The sequence below is a fragment of the Tachypleus tridentatus genome, chromosome 1 (genome assembly GCF_004210375.1).
Source record: "Tachypleus tridentatus isolate NWPU-2018 chromosome 1, ASM421037v1, whole genome shotgun sequence".
Lineage (NCBI taxonomy): Eukaryota > Metazoa > Arthropoda > Merostomata > Xiphosura > Limulidae > Tachypleus > Tachypleus tridentatus.
Window position 1 is genome coordinate 89,984,029 of NC_134825.1, and position 17,875 is coordinate 90,001,903.

Consider the following 17,875-nt stretch of genomic DNA (forward strand, 5'->3'; position numbering starts at 1 on the left):
ACCCGTGGTGGGCAGAGCACAGATAGCCCATTGTGTAGCTACGTGCTTAATTCAAAACAACAACTATTTGTCGTTGAGACTTTTAATATTTGTCCAAAATTTTCTTTCAATTTATTTACAAGCTGATGGAATCTCCCGTACTAAAGTAAGACATTCCATAACACTGTGCAAATAAGCTAGTTGTACTTCTTTTAATAAAGGCATTCTTTCGCCGATCTGATTGTTTCATAATATGAAAAATATCCCAAACGAAAGATACTATTTCTCCATCATAAAAATGTTGTGTATGCTTATTTTACTACACACATATGAATAAAACCTGCTTTGGAACCCAATCATGTTCTGATGACACTTAGGAGGAACAGGAAAAGGATTTTCTAACCATATAGGTGATCCATTAACATTAGATGAACTTCGAAAAGTTCTACACTAGACCATTGCACAAGACAATGATTTTGTTACTTACTTCATACTTCCAAACCTCATCACTTTTACCTAATTCTCTTTATACCATATTTAATAATACGTAGACAATAAGAACTTTCCCCTCCACTTGAAATTTACGAGAGTGTTGTCCATTCTTTGGTCGATTGTGTCTCCCCTTCTTTCAGTTCAGTGTGTGTGTTTCTTTTCAGCAAAGCCACATCGGGCTATCTGCTGATCCCACCGAGGGGAATCGAACCCCTGACTTTAGCGTTGTAAATCCGTAGACATCCCGCTGTACTAGCGGGGGGCTCTTTCAGTTCAGCTTTCCACTTTTTCCTTTTCTTAGACCAAACATGGCCACGTGGTTAGGATTAGATTCGTATACTGAAGCTCACGGTTTTGAATTCCCGTCACACCAAACATTCTCGCCCTTTCAACCATGGGGGCGTTATAACGTAACGATCAATCCCACTATTCGTTGGTGAAAAAGTAACCCAATAATTGGCGATGGATTGTAATTACTAGCTGCCCTCCCTCTAGTCTTACACTGCTAAATTAGGGACAGCTAATGCAGATAGCCTTTGTGTAGCTTTGCGCGAAATTCAAAACAAACAAACATTGGACTTCTGTTATTTATTTTGTATTCCAGTAGGGTAATATTATGTAATCCTTATTAGTTTCATTACTTTATGTATTTTGTTCCTTCTTTTGTATTTTCGTTTTTTGAAAATAGTATCATTTGTAACTTCATACAATTTCGTTTCTTTATAATTTTGTGTTATTTATAATAGTATATTAAGTGTTTAGAATAGATTGCTATATTTGTGTGATTAGTTGCCAAGTTTGAGTGTTATATTTATTCCTGTTTAGCTTGAGTGTGTTTAGGCTAGACCAGATTAAAATTATAATAACTGTATTGGTTAGTCTGTTAGTGCTTGGTTTCACTTGATAGGTCACATTAAGGTAGTTAATTGGTTTAGCACGTGTGTAAAGAACAGTATATTTGTAATTAATTTTGTGCCACAGGGAACTGAGTGATTTGGTTGTTCTTATGCACAAAGGTATATAAAAGGCTGGCTATCTGTGCTCCGCCCACAACGGGTATGGAAACCCTGTTTTTATTAGTATAAATCAGCAAACATATCACTGTGTCACTGGGAGTTGGACTGGGTGATAACCAATTGAAGGTTTTCGTTTTCTGCCATTAACATGCAAATATATTCTTTGCTACAAATCATTATTACAGTTTTACTGCGTGTAAATTATTATCCATCTATTGGAATTTTAACAGGTTGATAACTTTCGCAATCCTTCGATTACTTTGAATAATAAATCCAATGAGTTTTCACACATTTGGTTCTAGTTGTTATCCGTTATCAATAATCGCATATTCTTTGTGCTGTCGAAAGCACAACATGAAGTAAAGGTTGACTTACCCTTACAAACTTACACTATGGGAATATTTTTTCAAACTGTTTAACCTTAAGTCATATGATCGGCTAAACTCAGTTTAGTGCTTTCTGTATTTGTTTAGGAGCCTCAAATGTGCCCTTAAATTTTTTTGTTGGCGGTGGCTTGTGGAACACCACTGAAGTTGACAATAAACTATTATGTATACTTATTGTCCAAGGGTTATCTATCGGCTATTTTCTAGTTTATAAAAGATAAAACATTTTTGAATTTGTTATCCGAAAGCAAAGCCCCAGCCTCTTAAGACAACATGTCCCACTCTCCTCTTTACATCTGGATTAGTTTTATTATTGTACCATTATCTGTCGTTCTTTTCCCTTCTCCTTGGTATAAGAAACCACTAATTTAATTATTTCTATATCAGTATTCTTATGATGGGTACCTTATGGTGAGACGCTTAAAATCTGATTTCTAGTCTGATAACATTATTTACTCTAATGATTTGTTTTAAGACTGTCTATGCCTTTTACATTACACCACTCTTCCTTCAACAACCGCGCCATTCAGGCATATTTGGAACATAATTGATTGTTTTTATTGGTATCTCCAAGGACTGCTTTAGAGGTTTCTCATTACTGGTCAGTTGTCATTTTCTCTGATTCTCTTAGTAGCATTCAACTTCTTCACCTTGTCTTAGGATATCATTGTTTAAAAACATAGCTAAACGTTTGGATTACTGACCTCACTGAACAATATTGGTAATGAATGTGCTGACAAACTTACCCAGGATCCAGGTATACAAAATCCAGACAGGTGTAAGTTTCTCCTATAGTCCAGGAAATTCCACTGACCTCTCCAAATGCAGTTGTTTTTTCATGCAATTGAATTTGTTTTACTTCTGCTCTCTATCTCTTTAATATAATATTTTTTCTTTTTTTCATCACAATATTTAGTTTATATTTCCATAAGAAAGTTGTGTGATGTTTTGCCTGTGTTATTGCAGGTGTCTGCGACTTTCGTTCTACCTTGTGTAAAATTGGAGTTAAAAATTATCCCAGCTGAAAAAGATGAGGTGGGTTCCCAGAAACGTTTACTCGTGTGCTTGACTAGCTTTTATAGCTATGTTACTCAACATTATTCTCCACAAAAAGATCTATATGAATTTCTTGTTTTCTTTATAATGCCTTTTTGATTGTTAGTCAAGATCTACACTTTCACGAACGCATGTTGAAGATTTTTCAATGTACTTATTTCCTCACTCTAAATCCTGTAATTATATCACTAGTCATTATTATGCAACCTATTGCATTTCTCATCAGTAGCTCATAATCCTAGTTTTCATACCTTATCTTTGATTTCCTCCTATACAGTAACTATTTGTTTCAGTTGTCGTTCCATATTCTTGCCCATATTCTTAAGTTATAACTTAATGCAATAATTATTTTAGATAAGGACTTCCATCCTTAGCACTGGTATTTGTAGTTTTGTTGTGCAAAATTATCGATTAGCTCGATAAACGCCAAATACTAGTAAGAAAGGAAGCAACTAGCATTAATTTCTTTGTTACTAGCGAATAAAACGTGAAAGGTAAGGTGATTATATTGCTTTGGTAAGTTTATCTTGATTTTACTGGTAAACCATTTCTTAAATCACATATACCTGTTTTTACTTTTATGAGTTTTACAGATTGTTTTCTTCATCTTATTTCCAGCGTTGCTACCTTTATTAAGTTATAAATATTTAAATTTATTTATAATTTTAGAAGCTATTTATTTTGTGGTTTAGAGTGTATGTTACTGAAAGTTGGAACTATCCCCCAAACAAAAATCTTAGTGAAATAAGAAATCACAATAAATATTTGAGAATGTTTTATATACTTCACAGTGCAAAGTCTTCGGATTTACAACACTAAAATCAGGGGTTTTATTCCCCTCGTTGAACACAGCAGATGGCCTGATGTGTCTTTGCTATAAGAAAACGCACGTACACACATATATGAATATATATATATATATATAAAGTATTGAACTAAGTATCGAAATGGTGAATAAAACGGGTATGAAATGCAGACATTAGAGGACTGCTTACTTTTTGTTTTATGAAAAAATTAAGTGCACCAGTGTACAGTTTTATGCTGATAAGTCACATTATGATTGGTTATCATCCAACCAATTAGACATTCCAATATATTCACTTTACCAGAGAAGCTAAAAACGCCATAGTAACTACAATATACAAAAAGAGAGAGAAATAGGAATAACTATGTGAATTATAGATCAATTGTTTTATCATTATTTAATTAAATTTTATAAAATATATTTGAGCGCAAGTTAACTAAATGTTTAAGTAAAGAACAAGTTTTCTCTAAAAATCAATATAGATTTCGAGAAGGACTAAACACTGAAGGCGATCTCTTACACTTCCCAATGGTATTCATAAGTTCTTAGATAATGACAAAAACACTGTCTTTTTTGGATTTGGGAGAATGTATTCGATACGATGTCACATCAAAAATCTTCAGATTAAATGAAAATTTTAGGATAAGAAGTATTACATTAAAATGGTTTTAACAAGATATCCCCGGATGGATCAGTGATTGGTCAGAGGACTTATGACGCTAAAAATCAGCTTTCGATACCCGTAGTGTGAAGAGCACAGACAGGCAATTCTGTAGCTTTGCGCTTAACAACAAACAAATAAAATTGAAAAGAATACAGATAGTAAAAATAAATAATAATTTTAATGATAATGTAATAATAACAAAGAATGGTGTTCTATAGCTGTATCAATATTATTTATCGTATGTATAGATGATTTCTATAACCTAAATATTAATTGCGATTTTCTTCAACTAATATTGAAGAATTAGAGCATAAAATGAATACTGATTGGCAAAAGTAGAATTTGTTTTTAAATAAATTTTCTATTAATGTTACTAAAATAACGAATATTTACTCCTTGCTTTATCGTTAAATTTAAGAAATGAAATTATATAATTACAATTAAGTACTAGCTAGGATTTTTTTGTAGATATGAAAATATGAATAAGTTTGTTTGAGGTAATGAAATGAATTATCGTCATATCTTAAACTAATTTTGGAATAACAATCAACTACTAAATTTACGCCCTAAACGTCCAGTTAGGTTTAATGAAATGTACTAATTAATTTGCGATATTAAACCAGACAAGCTGAAGACCTCTTGATTTAATTATAATTGAAGTATTACTGTTGCTAGTGATAATTATAAAAACGATACACTGTATTACCTCCCACAAAGTACAACCAATCACCTGAGTAGTGTGATGAATGCACCCATAAAGCTCAGAATAGAAATACAAGTGCAAATTGAAGTCAAAGTTGTGGCTGGTAAAGACTACTCTGTAGAAGAGATTGAAATAAAATCTCTTGGGGTTTACGAAACGCTCAAGATAATTCCTGAAATTAGTACTAATAATAATATAATCATTCCAGGTTAAAAAAAAAAATCCAGTCTCTTCAAAAATAAACTGTAAAGTCACTATCTGCATAAACCTTTGTCTTAGGTTGGTTTCAATTCCATGCAAAGCTGCACACGAACTATCTGCTGTAGTCACCCTAATTTAGCAGTGTGAGACTAAAGGGAAAGCAGCTAGTCATCACCACCCACCGCCAACTGTTGGGCTACCTTTTACCAACGAATAGTGGGATTGATCGTAGTTAAAACGTCCGCAAGGGTGAAAGGGCGAGCATATTTGGTGTGACGGGAATTTTGTAAGAAAAGTCTTAAAATATCTTTATCATTTATAATGATGTATCTCACAAACAACTTGTTCATTTTTTTATCTTTTTATCCATGTTTCTTATGAACATTTTGATGATGATAACTTCTAGTGACCAAGTTCTTCAGGTTCTTGTTGATTTAGACATATTTCTTGTTGTTTATTTTCCAGGTTTTTGAACATTTCTAGTGACATTTTTATAGTTGTTCCTGGTAACCTGGGGTTTAATACCCGACAGTAAACACAGTACGTAGCCCAATATTACTTTGCTCCGATACAAACATATTGTTAATCTTCTCTATACATGTATCTTGTATAACATATTCAGACGGTTTTTAAACACATTTCTTGTGAACAAACTGACCAATCTTTTTATGATCATGTCTACACGCGTTTTAAGAACAATTTTAGGTTATAGTTGATCGTGTCTATGCATGTTTCCTATGAGCATTATATATATCTACGTTATTTATAAGCAGATGTTTGAGGTTGTATGTCGAAACCTAACAAATACAGTACATATTGCATTAGTCATTTGTTGGACCTGAAAAAATCGTGTTAGTTTAGATGTTTTTTAACCATACGAACATATGCTACTTTTATTATTTGTTTGACCTTAAAAACACATAATACCTTAGTTATTTGCTGAACTCTGTAAATTTATAATTTCATTTGTTTGTTTAACCTGAGAAAACATTATCACATTTTGTTTGTTTTATGTCACAAAATTGTATCATCTTAGTTGTTTGCCTGGACTGCATTAGTGCACCATAATATTTATTTATTTGGCAGTTTATACAGAGAAAATTTCACTTGAAATGGTTTTCTAATAAGTATTTTTGTGTTAAAGTTGTAACAAAAAGCTACAAAAAGAAAGGACAAATTAAGAACCAAAATTAGAATGGAAGTGTTACCTCAAGAAGACAAGTGAATACTAAAAAATGCTCAGGAGAATAAGTTATACAATTTACATTTCCAAATGCAGTAATTAGTGATGACACAGACATGTATATTTATTAAGGCAGACGTATACATGAATAGGTCTCTTCTGTATTATTACCATAAATTCCTTAAAGATCAGTGACCCTAACAAATCGGCTTAAAAGTAGAAGGGCTTGGGGCAGTTGTTAATCAGTACGAAGATCATGAGACATAAGACCAAATGTAGGTTAAAAAATAGAACTGGAAAGAGCATTCCTGATTATGCCAATGTTGAAATGAAATATAGGAATCCAGAACACGTCCTTTCGAAACTTTCGTTACGGTTGATAGAAATAGATCTTGGTTTTAGGTTCGTATGCTTCGTATAATTAGTTTGCTCCAGAAGGCACTCTGTGTGTTTATTGTTTAACATATCTCTTTAAATATACCGTGTTTTATGTTTTATTGATTTAGCTTTTAATTTAATATTCATCTTCACAAACATTTTATATTTTAAAGTATTAAGCAATAAATTACTAGCTCAGAATTAAAGGTAAAATCCTAAACACTGTATTCTGGTACTATATGTTCTCGTTATTACACACACCGTTTCATTAAAAAAGATTGCCATAATCGGATTTAAAGTTTCGATAAATAAACTTTTCGTCATCAAACTCATCGTTTCGGTGAGCAAACGTATTATGAAAAAAACGTTTCGGGAAATTAGTTAGGCATAATATCAGTATACCATTTTAGTAAGATAACTGATCATTATCACACACACTGGTTCAGCAAGTGAAATTACCAACACCAAATTTAACGTTTTGAAAAGTAAACTTACATAATGAAACACGATGTTTCGGCAAGTTAAATTTCAATAATAAACTGTTTTAACAAGAGAGATTTAAATAACAGAACACAACAATTCGGTTGTAAACTTGGTATCACTTTCAACGAACTGACTTATTAATAGTTTAGCAAGTGAGACTGCCTTAAAAATGTATTACATGATAACACTCAAAAACACATAGATATTCTTACGTTATCTATATCAACATCAGCAGTTTGCACGCAATCGTCAACTAGCAGGAGCAGAAAGGAAATATTTATTTAACAACATCGTAGATATTAGGTATAAGTATATTTATCATTTGTTCTAATAGTTTAAGAATTGCGAGAAACATGCCGTACTAATCACGTGTAATATATAGAACGTTTTTTGTATTTGTTAATTTTTACTTTATTTACAGCATATAAATATCTGCTGTGGAACTTCACGTACGTGGATTTTATTTGTTTTTTTACCACTGATATTCATCGTATGTTATTTTGCCAACAGAAAACTGGCGACAAAGTGTTAGTAATTAAGAACTTGTCTTTAATGTTTTAAAGTTTCTATTACATTTATTAAATTCAACAAAAGGAACAAAAAAGACTATATAACTACTCTATTTTTTCAGTGGTCCCTCGTAACTTGTTCAGAATATGGCATACCTGTTTTTCAGATCACCTGTGTTAAAAAGATGGCTGTCATTAACGGTTTAAAATTGATCACTGAACCGTAGAACAACAAAAGTGTGTGGAAATGCTCCTGAACATGATATCTTCATAAATCACAGTAAAAATCATGTTGTACGTGTTACGTGGTTGATGATATTTCCTACTATTGAGCTTTAACACAGTTGGTATAGAGAAGGATACATTACCTGATTTACAATGGCCTGCTGTGGAGCACAATTGATATTTATAGTATATGTTTTGTACATAAAGATGTTAGTTTGTGTGCTTGTGGTTCCTCTTCAAGGGCGAAAACATGTTTGTTCAAATCTCGAGACATGTTAGAAAGTAAGCTACATTTAGTGTATCTACATCAGGGAGTTGTACCTCTTCATCCGTTATTAATGTCACCCGCATAGGTCTAAACCGCGAATAGCTTACGCAAGAGACTATGTAAGTATTATTCTGCACATTGTCGAATGTGTTCCAGTCATCAACAAATAAAAGGAACCTAAGGAATATTTTGCGTATTTAAATGCTGTCACTTCCAGCCGATTAAAATTAGTTGCGAAACAAAACTGATCATGAGAAACCGGTCTCACAGCGTGTGTGTATGGATAGACTGCATTGCCTGATTTCTTTTAATTTGTGACAACTACCTTTATCGGAATTATCAACTAAAATAAGCAAAGCAGTAAATTCAAAACACCTTTTAGACACAGATAGTTATGTGCTATTTAATCATAAACACAACATCAATCTACTACGTATTAAACTCCAGCCGCAGAATGTGATATCAAAAAACTACTCCTTGTGTATCTGCTATGGCATAGCATCAGTTGATCATTCAACATGTGAATAGTTTTGCTAGAGTTGCTCAGGGGCGAAGACAGTGAGACGCTATGGTTACCTCACATACGTATTCCTCTAACATTGTTTAACACATAAATATTCGTTTAATCTCTACAAACGAAGCAAAAGTTCGATATCTTTAATATAATTGTCGGATATCATACCTTTTACTACATTGTTTAAAAGGAACTTTTGAAAAGCATATAACTTTATTTTATACTTCCCGAGAAATAAAGAATAGCTTGATGAAGTTTGTTCTTTATTATTTCATTACAAATAATCATCCTTAATGTTGTTCTAACGTTCATAGATTTTTAACAATTTGTGTAGTTAACGCTCATAACGTAACTTATTTGACCTTTCACGAATCGGTACACAATGTCCAGTGCATCGACCATTTTCTGATAGCGCGTCTACAACTTTCGCTCCTCAAATCTCAGTACATCAAAATGAGCTGCTGCCACTTTTTACTTTGTTTTCTCCAGTGCTTCTAACATGTTAACGGTTCAACCAGTTTAAAACAATGTTACTTATACGGATGTACCAGCTAAAACTTAAGCGATCACTAACACAGCATTCAAGAAATTGAAGTACTATTCTTACAGGCAAGAATAATGCAAGAAATGTAAGAAAAAAGTGAGTATATTGACACAACTAAATACCCAAAGTTTTTTCTAAAGCGTTAATGCCAACTATTAAAACCAGTATTAAGTAAAATTAAACTAAAATCCACACTTTTTTGGAACTCTGACACAAAGGCTCCAGTACTAATTTCGACACATTCAAAGTTTAGTGTCAAAATTTAAAAAAGTGTGAATTTTAGTTTAATTTTAACTAATACAAAATGGTATTCAATACTCATCTACAGAATTAACTGTCTGCTCCTTTCTATGTTTTGGTAAATATGTTGTTGGGACTTTATGGGGTAAATTATATTTTGGTGTAGCGCATTTAGGCACTTTATTGTCCGAGGTTCTTCCCTTGTAAATAGCCAGGAAATTTAAATCTTATAATAGTTAAAACAGAACTTTATATAAGGAAATGTTAAAAGTAGGCCGCAATGTTTTGTTTAAAGTTTACTCGGATGTTATCAAAATATTACAAGGCGTCTCTTCTCATTTGTTTAAGCGAAATAATTTATTAAGATACATTCTTACGCATATAAAATATTTTATTTTAAATTACAAAAGCCGTATATCATAACGTGATTTATTATATTAAAAATACACCATTGTAAAAAAGAAAGTTGTTTGATATTTAATTTACAAAACAAAATGGAATAACTATAAATAAAGATAATCAGATATTTTTGTGTTACTTGTAATTGTAAGTACCTAAGAATGTAAGCAAAGAAAAATGCAGAATATCGTCCCTTCCACATCTGACATATCCTGAATCGTTAGTCTTTTGTCTAATATGAGGACTTGATCACGTTAATGAGACACGATGAAGATAGTAGTGGTCTAGGTTCTATTTACATCACGAATTGTTTTGTTTGTTTGTTTGTTTTTGAATTTCGCACAAAGCTACTCGAGGGCTATCTGTGCTAGCTGTCCCTAATTTAGTAGTGTAAGACTAGAGGAAAGGCAGCTAGTCATCACCACCCACCGCCAACTCTTGGGCTACTCTTTTACCAACGAATAGTGGGATTGACCGTCACATTATAACGCCCCTACGGCTGAAAGGGCGAGCATGTTTGGCGCGACGGCGATGCGAACCCGCGACCCTCAGATTACGAGTCGCACGCCTTAACACGCTTGTCCATGCCGGGCTACATAACGAATGCACGAACGACAAACGTTATGGTGTAAACTAGATTAAATAAGCTAAATGTAATTAATATTAATTTTATTTAAGTCATTCAGAAATTATAATTACACAACATTATTTATTTCTAACACCTATAATATGTCCTTGTAATTGTTACTTTAGTTTTTATTGTTGTTTGTAGTTAAGCACAAATCTACATAAAAACTGTGTGTTATGCTCACTACAGATATCGAAACCCGGTTTCAAGCGGTATAAGACCGCAGACATACCGCTGGGCCATGGGAGGAAGGGGGGGGACTGCTTCAATTATCTTCACTGTCGTCATCCATCTAGACATTTGGTGAAGAACAAGATAACATTAAACTTGTTTAACCGTGCAGAACAATATTCTTTTCTTGTATACAGATCCGTGAAAAACGTGTTTTCGTCTCTGGAGACATTTTGTGATTTGAATTTTGTAAGCATTTTATGGCATGAATATACACAGTCACTTGGGAAATTAATGAATAATTTTCTCATAACTAAAGCAACCGTAAATAGATTATCTGAGAGATTATTTGAGAGAAATATTATTCTTGCCTGTTTGCATTGCATCCATGATAACATATCGTTCATATTACTGATTCGATACAGCGAGGATTCCACCCTTCGTCTGCAAGCTGTAAGACTGTTACGATCGTGATAAATTAGGATGAATGTAAGTTGAGGACGTATTTGGTCAGCGTAAACTTTCACGATAAAAAAGAGAGAAATAGTAAATACTGTCAGACTTCTTCTGGTATGTTTTAAAACCAAATTAATAAATTATTTAAACAATATTTTAGATCAACAAGTTCACGTAGTGTTTGGTTAAGTTAAACCTGGGCACGAGAAAATTACGTGAGTAGCTTATAAATTCTACGTAACGTCGGTCTCAATGTTTTTAATCTATACCACACAATGCCTGAAAACCATGTTTTCGTCTGATTGTAAAATCCGAACACAGTGTAAGTCAATGTGAAATGAATTTCGTAATGATATCCAGATATATCACAGTGTTAATTATTCAAGTTAAAACGTTGGTTACGTTTGAGAACTATTACACGATACGAGATAATTAACATAAATACTCTTAAATAACTTACCATAAGTCTGGCTTTATTAAGGTTGCATTTTGTATTTATTCTTTGTTGTCATTTTTTTGTGTGTGTGTGCGTGTGTATTTGTGTGCAGTGCTGAGAGAACAGTCGCGTGTTAGTGTTGCGCCGACAACCGCCTAGCCGGCGCCACCTCCCTACTCCCAATGTTATGTGAGTTTTCATTTCGAAATCACAGCCGAACGTGACGAGCATACTGGAATGCCGTATTATATCTAATTCAATCAGTTACCGTCAAGTTTATGTGTGGCGTGTTTTCAGTTTTAACAGTTTATCGAAGGGATGAAATGACAAATTTTATTATCACAATTATTTACATTGTGCAGGAAGGTAGCAGACATTGAAAATGGATTTGGAGTGGTTTTAAAGCTGGCTAATTTTTAAGTTTTCGAACCTTTTTAAAACCAAACTGGATGTTTTTCTTTCATTCTTAATTTAATATTTCTCATAATGTAGAAATATTCAAGTTTTTATGTAGTGTTTTTTTTTCTTTATTTAATGTACGGATTAATATTTTACGCAGATCTTCCATTCACTAATTACCTTGAATTTTATTTAGTTTCTTTTCACTCATCTAGTTTCCTTACAGTTTATTTAACTATAGAAGTCTAGACAGATAAAGGTATTGGCAAAAATTATTTATCTGATTTGGAATTAAAAACAATTAGTTGATGCTTCGTTTGTTTCAAGTTAAGCACAAAGCTATACAATGGGTTATCAGTGCTCTAGTCACCACTGGTAACGAAACCCGGTGTTTAGTTGTGTTAGTCCGCAGACTTGCCGCTGTTTTACTGGTGGACCTTTAAGGGATGCATAACGTTTATTCTTATATTGACTGTGAATCATTCTAAGAATCGTGTACGCGTTGATAACAATAAAACGTTTCAAATCAATGCCAAAAAGGTAATAACGTAAAAACTCTCGTCTCATTTGTACTCATTGTATATATTTATTAATGAACCGAAACGCTAATGGAAAAAGATTATTACCTACGACTTTATAAACGAGTTTCTTCATTTCGAATTTTCGCCCACAGCTACACAAGGATTATCTTCGCATACCCGTCCCTCATTTTGAAGTGATATACACGAAAGGAAAGCAGATAGTCAACAGCACCCATTCCCAACTCTTGGAGGATAGACCTATATTCCGAAAAGTATCCACCACTAGTACCAGAGTTTGCTTCATTCTCCTTATTCAATGTTTTCATTCTGTTTGTATGATAATAACACTGCATTTATTTTATGATAATTTTGATAGTTTTTCAAAAGATTAGAAAGATTTTATTAAAGGAAGCAAAAATATAGATATCTGGAATTATTACAAATATACATTAAAATGTCATCGGCTTATGTCCTTAATATAAAATTATGCACATGCTACTGTTTATGCAATATAACAACATGTGTGTGAGGCCTGGCATGGCCAAGCGCGTAAGGCGTGCAACTCGTAATCTGAGGGTCGCGGGTTCGCGCCCGCGTCGCGCCAAACATGCTCGCCCTCCCAGCCGTGGGGGCGTTATAATGTGACGGTCAATCTCACTATTCGTTAGTAAAAGAGTAGCCCAAGAGTTGGTGGTGGGTGGTGATGACTAGCTGCCTTCCCTCTAGTCTTACACTGCTAAATTAGGGACGGCTAGCACAGATAGCCCTCGAGTTGCTTTGTGCGAAATTCCAAAACAAACAAAACAATATGTGTAAGTGATTTTACATTAAATTACCGGAAGTATGGCCTTTTGGGATATTAGACTGTAACTAACTCTTAGACTACTCTAATCGATAGTGGTATTTTACCACCGCTCTTATGGAGCACTTATTGCCTAAAATTATTCATGAAGAGAAACCCATTTGAAGTGAAAATGTACCTCAGAACGGCTGGTATTAACACTGTTGAACCTGAGGATTACCTAGGAAGATCGAAACGTTGTTCTCTGCTATATTAGTAAAGTGTTAATATCCATACCAGCCGTTCTGAAATAAATCATTGCCCAAAAGCGTTAAGTGCGATTTTGCGACGTAACCGGAAACCTCGGATTCACAGTCAAGCAGACTAACAAGTAGGCCGCGTGCAGTGTTGATGGTGCCACCTCGCGGAGTAATACAGTTGCTATTGACGGTATAATTTTAAATGTAAACGTACATAAATACGTGTAGAACTTTACTTTGATCTTTGTTTCGTCCTTCTACTTGTCCTTCAAAATTCCAATTAGAAATAAAGAATTTGTTTCCGTTTCGGCACACTCTTATGACTTCTGCAAGTATCATATGTTTTACCCTTTTCTTAAAAAGCCTTTTCTTTCTTGTTTTTCTTAAAAACAAACTTAAAATCTCGAAACCTAATACCATCATTATCTATAGAAAAATTATTTAAGAACAATGACTTGTCGTTAGGAAAACTTTCTTAATCAGAAGTTGAACTACAGAAGAAAAGGTAAGAAGTATCTTTGATGTCTGTAAAATAAAGGTTACGATTACCACTATGTACATACATGTTATATACCATCATGGGATAGCAGAATGTTCCCAACTTCTGCTACATATGTCTTACCGCTACTTATTCTTTATGTTCAAAATGATTTCTTTTTGTACAGATAGTTTACAAGTTATATTAATATATATGCAGGGTGGCCCGTAAGTCCCTACCCATCCATATTATCTTATGTATCCAGTGTATCTGTGTGTTGTCCCTCATTCTCGCTGCATAATATTATGCGGCGCCATGTTCTGTGAGACATTTTCCTCAACATAGCAGGGATTATTGTTCCAAATGCTGCGGTAACAGCTGCCTTCAACTCATCTTCATCATCATAATTGAATATAACATAATGACATATGGATGGGTAGGGACTTACGGGCCGCCCTGTATATATATGAAGACACGTCCACCTGTAGAAAACGTAAAAGTGTTTTTATTTATTTTATTTGTTTTTGTAATATGTTTAATAACTTTTATCTTCCTTGTTTTTGTTTTGTTATTAAAAGCTATAATAATATGTTTTTAGCAACTTTCTTGCCAAAATGTTAACATATAACCTTTTAAAGAATTGCCCTCCTTTCATTGGCATACCCTCGTGTCTGTAGACTTACAACACTACAAATCGCTACGAAGTCTGCAATACTTATCAATTTTAGTGGAGTCAAAATAGGGATTTGTAGCTTGAGAAAATATTTAGGTAGTGTTTCCAGCCTATTGTGTTTACCTTCTCTTTTTTTTTTTTACATTCTTAGATTTAGGCCTGAAGATATAATCATTACATTGTTATTCAAATTTGTTCTGTACTATTTTAACAATACTTATTCTTCATTTTAAATTAACAATTTTTAATTATCTTGTTCTTAAGTTTATTATATCCATTTATGGAGAATAAATTGTAAGCTACATACGTACATATGTATTTAGTTTAATGTTACATGTTTTTCAACTATTTTTATACCCAACAATTATTTACACAGCCAGGTGGTTTTTATGCTTGAAGTTTCGTGTAAAGAAACGCTTACAAGCGAAGTCCGAAAATCACAAGAGTAGTGAGTGAGTAGTGATGATAGTGATGAACAGTTGATGATCGTCAACTGTTAGAAAACTCAGAAATAATCGTCGAAAACCATGTGGACAAAAGTACAACAGCGAACTCGAGAAATGATGAAATTTTTAAACCGTGGAAAATAAACGACTTAGAGAAACTCTTCACAGCGATAAAACGAGGTCGCTTGAATTAATTTTAGAATTACCATATAACATAATAAATTATTCATTCATTACTACTCTCCAGTTTAAAGTAAAAATATTCGTAACTGTGTTTTCTGTAGCGGCTTGTAAAATTATAACTAATAGTAATAAGGCTGGAGGCAACTTTAAAAATTTACAAATTGTTTACGCTAAGAAAACAAAGGCTAATTTTACGGCGCTTAAATGATTCATACATTTCTGCGATGCTTGAATGACTTGGAAGAGCTTAATTTTTGGTAGTGAAAAAGAACTTAAAAAGAGTTTAGAGGATAGAAATCTCGACTTGCAGGAATCAACTTTAAAACAGTCCTACAATCTTCAAAGGAGTTTGTTTAGTAGCTGTGCATATAATGTGGTGCAGTATACGCAACTGTTTTTCATGTTTGTTTTGGTGTTTGAATGGATTCAAAGAGAACTTGGTCAGTAGCAATGAAAGACTGATAAAATCTCTTCTTTTCTTTTAAGAATCAATATAAAGTTGTTCTATGACCTGAGCAGGAGGTTTAAGTAGGTTTGCTCAGATTTAAATAAAATATTTGTTCTGTTTTTCTTTTTTCTGTAATCTTATGAAATAATTACATGAAAAACAATCAAATGCTTTGTGTTTAACTTCAAACAAACAATTCCACCGAATAGATCAACAAATTATTTTTGTTTTGTTTTAATAAGGCGGCATATGAATGCCTTTCTAAGTCGTTTCACAATATTATGAAGTTTTGTACTGTAACGAACATAAAGTTCCAACTTCAAACACCATAGACGTTGCAAAATCCCAACACAGATATATTTTATATTCTTTTACAATTATTCTTTCTTGACACACTAGCAAAGACGAATGTAAATACCCCAAGGAAGTTAGATGATGTGATTGCTTTAATTCTTGCAAACGATGTTGCCCTAGATTTCTCATCAGATTTCTCGTCATCAAATGTCATCTGCTCTACCCTGCAGATAAAACAAAATGGCAATAAAAATGGCTGATGTATTCTGTGAGATCAGGTCAGTTTCTTCTTCCAGATTTCTATCCTTATATACACGAGTCGTAAATTTTAATACTATTAGTATCGCAGAACTTGCTGCTGGTTGGATGAGTTACCCGCCAAAGAATGACGCCACATATAAAGGAATTCCGAAACCAATAAAAACTTCTTCTAAGACATAATCAATGCGTTGCATTAGCTTAGGCTAAAATTATTCTAAATATATGTTGTTTGTTTATCTAATATTTTTCTACTGATTGATTATTATCAAGGATTATTTTTATGCGATGTGATCTGTGGTGTAATGTTAGCATCGGATATAAGTGTTGGTGTCAAATATACGTCACGTTGAGTGGTTTCTTGTTATAACTCATCACAGTAGTTCCTTGATTTCTACAGTAAGACAGAATATATTGATATATGTTACACTAAGGACAAGTCTTTCGCTCGGAATGTGTGTGTGTGTTTTCTTGTAACAAAGCCACATCAGATTATCTGCTGTGTCCACCGAGTGGAATCGAACCCTTGATTTTAGCAGTTTAAATTCAAAAGACTCACCGCGGTACTACCGGACGACCACTCAGAGCATAACAAGAGCATTTTAACTGATAAAATCAATAGTTTTTGCTTTGAGCTCTAGGTAACTAACTCCTAATACAAATATGTTGACTATGTCTGGATTACAGCTAAAGTATATACTGTGATCATTTTATGCGAGTAAGAACAATGTCTTTATTTAGGTCATAATATTCACTACAAAAATCGATATTTATTTTTATTTCTAAGAAGTGTTAACTGTTTTCTTTCACTTTTTTTATTTGACATTTAGACACAAAGTTCTCTAACTAGATGACATTCTTGGTCGTCTAGATTCTTAGAGTCCTAGAAAACTTCAGTTGTTCTTTTCGATCCGACCAGTTAGCCAACTTGTGAATATGTTTTTTGTCTTTGATAATATCTAAGGACCAGGCCTCAACATCCCTGATTTAGAATGTTGACCAAAGGAAAGACAAACTAATACAGTTCTTAGCACCATTTGGCTGTATAATGTAAGGGTTTTAGTAAGAGAACTGGTACTTGGGACTTAAACAGCACTTTATGCACACGTGTACTAAACGTTCAGGCCAGAGACGCTTATATAACGTTTGTGACATATTATTGGAGATCTAAAAATTGATATGATTTATATTTCGTAAACTCAATGCAATTCTACTTTGTATTAACATTTACAAATATTATTCTCTTGTTTAAGGTTTCTTTTCAATAGATAAACCTTTTTGTGTAATCTGACGTTGGGAAACTGACGTTCTTGTGCAAATGACTGCTTATGGAGAGACAGGTGAACACATTATTGAATTTTATAACGTGTTTACACAAGTTTGTTTTCAACATATGAA

General features: G+C 33.2%; 1 long non-coding RNA gene across 2 annotated transcripts in view; it reads left to right on the top strand.

Moving 5' to 3' along the window:
* The window catches only part of LOC143255310 (uncharacterized), a 153,362-nt gene that overhangs the window by 75,709 nt on the left and 59,778 nt on the right, over window positions 1–17,875 (top strand). Inside the window, exon 2 of one of the 2 annotated variants that reach the window (XR_013030543.1) lies at window positions 2,840–2,908. The exons of the other annotated variant lie outside the window; for it this stretch is intronic. This is a non-coding gene — a long non-coding RNA (uncharacterized LOC143255310). The remainder of the gene's footprint in view (window positions 1–2,839; window positions 2,909–17,875) is intronic. 2 annotated transcript variants of the gene reach the window in all.